The sequence below is a fragment of the Portunus trituberculatus genome, chromosome 49, assembly GCF_017591435.1.
Source record: "Portunus trituberculatus isolate SZX2019 chromosome 49, ASM1759143v1, whole genome shotgun sequence".
In the NCBI taxonomy this organism is placed as follows: Eukaryota; Metazoa; Arthropoda; class Malacostraca; order Decapoda; family Portunidae; genus Portunus; species Portunus trituberculatus.
Window position 1 is genome coordinate 17605709 of NC_059303.1, and position 9341 is coordinate 17615049.

Consider the following 9341-nt stretch of genomic DNA (forward strand, 5'->3'; position numbering starts at 1 on the left):
GTTTATTAGTTGTTGTACTGGTGGTGGTGGTGGTGGTGGTGGTTGCAACTTATTGAAAGCTCGTTTTAATCTTCATACCAACACACACACACACACACACACACACACACACACACACACACACACACACACACACACACACACACACACACACACACACACACACCTGCTCCAGATTAGAAACACCTCACACCTGATTTTTTTTTTTTTTTTTTTCATCGGATTTCCTGAGTGTGTGCCTCCGTCTTCCTCTCACGAGCCGCGACCTGGTAACCTTCCCGCCCCCTCCTCCTCCTCCTCCTCCTCCTCCTCCTCCTCCTCCTCCTCCTCCTCCTCCTGCGTGGGGTTGGGTGGGGCGATATTTTAGGTGTTGTCGTCGACAAGGTGGCGAGTGTAAGCGCTCTCTCTCTCTCTCTCTCTCTCTCTCTCTCTCTCTCTCTCTCTCTCTCTCTCTCTCTCTCTCTCTCTCTCTCTCTCTCTCTCTCTCTCTCTCTCTCTCTCTCTCTCTCTCTCTCTCTCTCTCTCTCTCTCTCTCTCTCTCTCTCTCTCTCTCTCTCTCTCTCTCTCTCTCTCTCTCTCTCTCTCTCTCTCTCTCTCTCTCTCTCTCTCTCTCTCTCTCTCTCTCTCTCTCTCTCTCTCTCTCTCTCTCTCTCTCTCTCTCTCTCTCTCTCTCTCTCTCTCTCTCTCTCTCTCTCTCTCTCTCTCTCTCTCTCTCTCTCTCTCTCTCTCTCTCTCTCTCTCTCTCTCTCTCTCTCTCTCTCTCTCTCTCTCTCTCTCTCTCTCTCTCTCTCTCTCTCTCTCTCTCTCTCTCTCTCTCTCTCTCTCTCTCTCTCTCTCTCTCTCTCTCTCTCTCTCTCTCTCTCTCTCTCTCTCTCTCTCTCTCTCTCTCTCTCTCTCTCTCTCTCTCTCTCTCTCTCTCTCTCTCTCTCTCTCTCTCTCTCTCTCTCTCTCTCTCAAGAAACTTCAAATCAGACACAGGAAGAGGAAGACCACAGGTGCACCTGTCGTGTACACACACACACACACACACACACACACACACACACACACACACACACACACACACACACACACACACCTGTTACAACTTTCCTCCTCTTCGCCCTCCCTTCCCTCCATTCCTTCCTCCCCAAACTCTCCTTCCCTCCCTTCCTCCAACACCTCTTCCTCCCTCCTTCCTCCCCACCCCTAGCCTCCCCTCCAGCACTACCTGTCTTCCTCTCAGTTCCCTCCTCCACTTCCTCCCCTCAAGGCCAGGCGACCTCTGCCCTCCACACTGCCTCGGGGCGAAGGTAATGACGCACAATAACGCGGTACCAAAATTACCCGCAGGAACCACCACCACCACCACCACCACCACCACCACCACCACCACCACCACCACCACCACTGCTGCTGCTGCTGCTGCCCTTACAGTCACTCCCACCATCACCGCTGCTACAATTTCTACGTTTCTTGTCACTATCTCTACTGTAACCTTCAGGAACTACTACTACTATTTTACTACTACTGCTACTACTACTACTACTACTACTACTACTACTACTACTACTACTACTACTACTATTTCTGTTACCGTCACTAGTTCCATTACCAATGCTTTCATTACTACTGCCACTACCACTGGCGCTATTTCCACGTTTTTCGGTATTACTAACTCTCCTATAACACTCGAGAATCACTTGTTACTACTACTACTACCACTACTACTACTACTACTACTACTACTACTACTACTACTACTACTACAATCAAGACCATACTTTCAATACCACCACTATCACTGCCACGATTACTACTACTACTACTACTACTACTACTACTACTACTACTACTACTGCTGCTGCTGCTGCTGGTACTTAGTTTCCTATCTGTCATCATTCATTTACTTGTTTGTCAATTGTATATATGCATTTTTTTTTTTTTTTTTTGTAGTTCATGGGTGATAATAGTTAATGTTTTCTATTTAGGAGAAAAAATCTGGCTGAGGGCGAAAAATAAACAATTAAGCAAAGAGAATAAAATACCCACTTAGATGCCAGGTCCCGAGCAGGTACGAGAGATTTGCCAAAAGAATGTGATAAATGTCTTGAAATCTCTCTCTCTCTCTCTCTCTTTCTCTCATTAACCTTGTACTCTTTTCCTCCCAGGTGTAGTGATGGCCACCTCCTCCTCCTCCTCCTCCTCCTCCTCCTCAGCACCAGCGGGGTAAGTGTGGCTCGTGTAGTGCTGTTTGGTGTGGTGAGTGAGTGAGTGAATGAGTGAGTAATTGGTCCTAGGGCGCCACGAGAATTAAAAGTTACACTCAGCGCCGCGTCTCAGGAAGTTTGTTCATTTCACTGTTAACTAATGGCTGGTGCGTGCTGTGGAAGACAATTTAGATAGTGATGTCTTTGTATATATATATATATATATATATATATATATATATATATATATATATATATATATATATATATATATATATTATAGTTTTTTTACATAGTTTTATTGTTATTTTCTTTTGTCTGTTGTTGGTTGTTAACTGTATGCTACTTTTTTGTCGTTTACTACTACTACTACTACTACTACTACTACTACTACTACTACTACTACTACTACTACTACTACTACTACTACCATCACTGTTACTACTACTACTACTACACAACCACCACAACTAAGTACTACCATCACCACAATTAACTACTACCACTACTACCACTAACATTGCTACTACTACTGCTGCTGCTGCTGCTGCTACTGCTGCTGCTGCTGCTGCTGCTACTGCTGCTGCTGCTGCTGCTAACTGCCACTGCTGCTACTGCCACCACTGCTGCTGCAACAACAACAACAACAGCAACAACAACAACAGCAACAACTGCTGCTGCTGCTGCTGCTGCTGCTGCTGCTGCTGCTGCTGCTGCTGCTGCTGCTGCTGCTGCTGCTGCTGCTGCTGCTGCTGCCACCACCACCACCTAACTGCTGCTGCTGCCACCACCACCACTGCCACCACCCACTGCTGCCACTGCCACTGCCACCACCACTGCCACTGCTGCACTGCTGCTACTATTACTGCCACTGCTGCTGCCGGTGCTAGAGAAGCGACATTTGTTACATCCCCTACACCAGTGGAAGCCCTCGATCAGACCCTCTCTTAAGTCACGCTTCTCTAAAGAATCTAAATATAAAATCTGCAATCTACTTAGGTGAGGAATACATTTCTTCCCTTATATCTTTAAATCATTCTCATTTTATACCGATCCTCTTTTACTCTGCTCTTCATTCCCTGTTTTATTTACTCATTTTTTGGGTGTTTTTTTTTTTGGTGTTTGTACAGTTGCGGTTTAAAGTCTTGTCAGTATCATGTGTTCTTGGTATCAATTTAACCGTTTTGTCTTAACAGTGGTGGTGGTGGTGGTGGTGGTGGTGGTGGTGATGACAGAAGGTAAAAAGAATAAATACACACAAAATAAACTAAAAGAAAAACAGAAAATAAGGCAAAGTGAATAAAGAAAGAGATGGACAGGTAAAGGAGACACAGAGAGACAGACAGACTGACAGACAGATTAGCAGAGAAACCAAGAGATATCAAACAAATAGACATCTAAAGAGACAGAAGCGAAAAAGTGATAGACAGAATGAAAAAAAATATATAGGAATAGATAAAGAAAACAGACAGACAGACAGATAGACAGACAATCAATCTAACCATTTTAACAGTAAGTCCTTCGCTGTGTTATCTCTCGCCTTACGAAACCCGATAAGAGAAAGATTCCGAGAGCAGAGGGTGAGGCTGAAGGAACACACAAACACGTTACCACAGTGGAAGTGAGAGCGTCGTTTTACAAGACTTCTGGCCGCTGTGGTACATTCCTTTCATTGATACTGACGGAATACAATCACCTTTACAAGCACCACCGTCATCTGTGCATTGGTTTCCTCCGATACTGTTGCCGCCTCCCAGGAATGTGCCAGACTAACCAGACCTTAGCCACCAACGCCTCGCACAGAAAGATTAACCCCTTCAATACCAGGACATGTTTTCATACTCATTCTGCTTACTATTTGGTGATTTTATATAGCTTCAGAAACTTATGTGGGGATTAAAACAGTATAGACTCTTGCCATTAAACTTCTGACCTCCATAGACCCTTCTTAACGTAAATATAATTGTCTGATCACACAAAGCTCGAGGTAAAAATGCGTCCCAGTAGTGAAGTGGATAAAGATAAATACTGAGATTCCAGGCACTTTGAATATCTAGCAGAAAAAAGATGGGGAAGATAAAAGAAGCGGATAGGAGGATGAAATTAATATATTCTTGCAGTGAAATATACTCAATAACATTAACATAAAGTGAGCTAAAGAGAAGCGTAGGAGTGTTAGCGATATATTCAAGTTGTATTGTGGAAATTCTTCGCTGCGTGTTGGCAAGAGGTGCATTGGAAAAAGGAGGGGAAAAAAAAAATCTGATATTATTAAAAGATATTCAAAAAGCACGATTCTTGGAAATACTAAGGATAAAAAAAGAAAGTATATGATAAATTTTCGATAATATATGATAAGTCTGAGAATTATCTTTATAGCTTACTCTTAGTCGCCATTAAACATTCCTCTCTCTCTCTCTCTCTCTCTCTCTCTCTCTCTCTCTCTCTCTCTCTCTCTCTCTCTCTCTCTCTCTCTCTCTCTCTCTCTCTCTCTGCATCAGTAACATTTAAAACAAGAATATTGGAAAAGAGAAAAAATATGATGGGTTTTCAAGAATGTTTTATGATCTTTTTCTTTATATTTTTCTTGCTCTCCTCGCCATCCAGCATTCCAGTCTCCATCAGTGTGTGTGTGTGTGTGTGTGTAGCTGTGTGTGTGTGTGTGTGTGTGTGTGTGTGTGTGTGTAGCTGTGGTCGAAACTGTGCCAGGAAATGCTTCGAACACCGCACGTATCGACTCCCTCCCTCTCCCGATGCCCCGAGACCCAAGCACTGATGTTTCTCTCTCTCTCTCTCTCTCTCTCTCTCTCTCTCTCTCTCTCTCATTAGCTTTTTTTTTTTTGTGTGTGCTATTTCTCCTTCTCCTTTAATCTTCTCTTCCTCATTCTTGCTTCTCTGTCTATCTATCTGTCTGTCTGTCTGTCTGTCTGTCTGTCTGTCTGTCTGTCTGTCTGTCTGTCTGTCTGTCTTTCTGTCTCCTTCATCTGTTCATTTCTTTCTTTATTTTCTCTGTCTCTCTCTTTTAGTCAGTCTATTTGTATTTTTATTCTTTTTTTACCTGCTATCACCATCACCACCACCACCAACACCACCACCACCACCACCACGACTGTTAGTTATCACTTTTACCACCACCAACAACGACAGCAATAGCACAACCACCACCACCACCACCACCATGACTGTTACCACTTTTACCACCAACAACAACGACAACAATAGCACAACCACCACCACCACTACCAGCACCACCACCACCACCACCACCACCAGCGTGCCCTGTCCTGCTTACAAGGGCGGCTCGGGATGGGCAGTTGTAGGGCGGTGCACCTGGGTCCTTCAGGGTCAGGGGTCAGAGAGAGAGAGAGAGAGAGGGAGGGGAGATTTTCTTTTATGCGTCATTTTTCCTATCTTTTCTTCTCATTTTTATTCCAAGTTGTCATATCGTTTTTTCTTCTTTCCTCTCCTTTTCTCCTCTCTTACCTGCATTCCTTCTTTCTCCTGTATCCTACCTGTTTGTCCCGTTATCTCTCTCTCTCTCTCTCTCTCTCTCTCTCTCTCTCTCTCTCTCTCTCTCTCTCTCTCTCTCTCTCTCTCTCTCTCTCTCTCTCTCTCTCTCTCTCTCTCTCTCTCTCTCTCTCTCTCTCTCTCTCTCTCTCTCTCTCTCTCTCTCTCTCTCTCTCACGTGTTTATCAAGAAAAGATTTAACTCACTAAGTAGAAAACATTTATGATTCAGATTTCACTAATAGATATTCCTCTCTCTCTCTCTCTTTTTCAATCATCCTTTGTTTAAGTAACGCTCAAATAGAAAAATCCAGTGCTGTTTGTTTGCGAGTGCTTGTTGTTTGCTTGGGCTTATCGTTCCGTGTGTACAGACAGGCAGGGTGGAGTGGCCTGCTCTAATTCGTGGCAAGAAATAATGAAGGTTCTGTGTTGTTTGTCTTGGCCGAATTAAAGAGTTTGTCAATTGTTACTAGCATATCACCATCTCTCATCCTCATCCCTCTTCCTCCTCCTCTCTTTGTCTCTCCTCTTCTCTGTCTACCTGTTCCTCTTTCTCTTCCTCGTCTTTCTCCTTTTTCTTTCTCTTTGTGTTTCTCTATTTCTTTGTCTATCTGTTTCTCTCTCTCTCTTCCTCTTCCCCTCCTCTGTGTGTCTCTCATCTTCTCTGTCTATCTGTTCTTCCTCTTCTTCCTTTTTATTTCTCTTTGTTTCTCTCCTCTTCTCTGTCAATCAGTTCCTCTTTCTCTTCTTTATATTCTTCCTTTTCTCCATCTCTTTGTATCTCTCCACTTCTCTATCTTTTCCTCTTTATCTTCTTCGTCCTCTTTCTTTTTTTTTATTTTCACATTTTCCTCCTTTTTAATCAGTTTTCTTTAAGTTCTCGTTTTCTTCCTATTCAATTTTCGTCTTGTTCTTCTTTCTTGTTTACGTAATTTTTCCTCTTTCTCTAATCAATTTTCTTTGTTTTTTTCACTATTTCTTTCTCTTTCTTTACATTTATCTTTTTCATTGATCCCTGTATTCCTTCTGTGTCTTCTCTTCCTTCTCTTCCTTCCTTATTTATCCTCCTTTCTCTGTTTTTTTCATCCTTCTTGTTTACTCTCTCCTCCTATTCATTCTTCCATATCATCTTCTCTTTCTATTTCTTCATCCTTCTTACCTCCTTTCTCCTTTCCTTCCTCACCCTCCTTTCAAGTCCCTATCCGGTCTTCCTTATCCCCTCTTTCTCTATCTTCTCATTCGTCTTATCTACTTTCGCCTTTCTCTCCTCAGCCTCCTTCCAGACCCTCTCTAGTCTTCCTTATCCCCTTCTGTTTCCTATTTCTTCCCTCCTGACTCCCTTCCTTCAGGTCTCCTTCAGCCAGGTAGTGAATGGTTTCGCCTCTCTTCGTTGTGAATTCTGCGTTTGATAAGATTTAATTGGTGTTTTCCTTGCTGTGGTTTACCGTGTCCTTGTTGTGTCTTTGCTGCGCCTTGCCGTTCACTTGAATATGTGGTGTGTGTGTGTGTGTGTGTGTGTGTGTGTGTGTGTGTGTGTGTGTGTGTGTGTGTGTGTGTGTGTGTGTGTGTGTGTGTTTTGTTCACTTTTGCTTCATTGGATCATTTTTTCATTCGTTTCTCTAGTTCTCTCTCTCTCTCTCTCTCTCTCTCTCTCTCTCTCTCTCTCTCTCTCTCTCTCTCTCTCTCTCTCTCTCTCTCTCTCTCTCTCTCTCTCTCTCTCTCTCTCTCTCTCTCTCTCTCTCTCTCTCTCTCTCTCTCTCTGCATCTCCTCCTCCTCCTCCTCCTCCTCCTCCTCCTCTCTCCTCCTCCTCCTCCTCCTCCTCCTCCTCCTCCTCCTCCTCCTCCTCCTCCTCCTCCTCCTCCTCCTCCTCCTCCTCCTCCTCCTCCTCCTCCTCCTCCTCCTCCTCCTCCTCCTCCTCCTCCTCCTCCTCCTCCTCCTCCTCCTCCTCCTCCTCCTCCCCCTTGCTTCACCCATTCAGAACGAAGAGTCAATTTATCTCAAATATTACGACCACATGAATTAGCAAGCGAATATGTGATTGTGTGTGTGTGTGTGTGTGTGTGTGTGTGTGTGTGTGTGTGCTTGCTTGCTTTTGTTGGGATAACTATTGTTGTTGTTGTTGTTGTTGTTGTTGTTGCTGTTGTTTTGTTGTTGTTGTTGGTAGTAGTAATAGAAGTAGTAGTAGTAGTAGTAGTAGTAGTAGTAGTAGTAGTAGTAATAGTAGTAGTAGTAGTAGTAGTGGTAGTAGTAATAGCAGCAGTAGTAGTAGTAGTAGTAGCAGCAGTAGTAATAGTGGTGGTGGTTGTAAGTAGTAGTAGTAGTTGTAATAGTAGTAATAGTAGTAATACACAAACACACACACACACACACACACACACACACACACACACACACACACACACACACACACACACACACACACACACACACACACACACACACACACACACACACACATAAGTCAGTATTTCCTTACCTGCGTTCACCTGCACTAAAAACTAATTAACTGCGGTTAGTCTTATCTTTGTTTTGCCAATTAATAAACACGACGAAAGACTGAGAGAGAGAGAGAGAGAGAGAGAGAGAGAGAGCGTCATGCATATATAAATAATTGCAGTAAACCAGGTTCCCCTCTCTCTCTCCCCTCTCCACTCTCTCTCTCTCTCTCTCTCTCTCTCTCTCTCTCTCTCTCTCTCTCTCTCTCTCTCTCTCTCTCTCTCTCCAGTCATTCTTCAGATAAACACCAAAATTTATGGTTTAAAAAAATGTGTTACGATAATGAATGCAACAGAGGATTTTGACTGTTATCAGGAGAGGGAGGGAGAGAGGGAGAGGGAGAGAGGGAGAGGGAGAGAAAATATCGAAGAGGAGGAGTAGGAAGAAAAGGATGGTTAGGAAGATTAGCAAGGTGAAGGAGGAGGAGGAAGGAGATGAAGAGGAGGAAGAGGCGGAAGAAAGAAAGGAAGGATTTTAATAGACGAGGAAAAGGAAGAGGAAGAGGAGGAGGGAGGTTAGGAAGATTAGTAAAGAAGAAGAGGAAGAAGAGGAGATTGAGGATGTGAAGGAGGAAGAAGAAGAAGAAGAAGAGGATAAGGAGGAGGAGGAGGAGGAGGAGGAGGAGAGAAGAGGGCCGGAAAAGCTGAAATGAAGGAAAATAAAAACAATAACAAAACTTTTCACCCACTTGCATCATTACTCTCTCTCTCTCTCTCTCTCTCTCTCTCTCTCTCTCTCTCTCTCTCTCTCTCTCTCTCTCTCTCTCTCTCTCTCTCTCTCTCTCTCTCTCTCTCTCTCTCTCTCTCTCTCTCTCTCTCTCTCTCTCTCTCTCTCTCTCTCTCTCTCTCTCTCACACACACACCTCCTGCATGCTAATTCTTGTATCAGAGTTTGTTTGCAATTTATTTTCTAGTGGACGTCTTCATTATTTCTTCGTAGTGAGATATACCCTTTGTGCCTCGACTGTTTATGCATTGTTAATTCAGAGAGAGAGAGAGGGAGAGGGAGAGGGAGAGGGAGAGGGTGAGGGAGTTAATGATGAAACGTTTAGGGAGATGGTAAAGAGTGAAGGAAATGAAAGCAGTGAAGGAAAGGGAAAGAATGGAAGGAATGGAGGAAGTAGAAAGGAGGAAATCTTGGGCCAGGAGG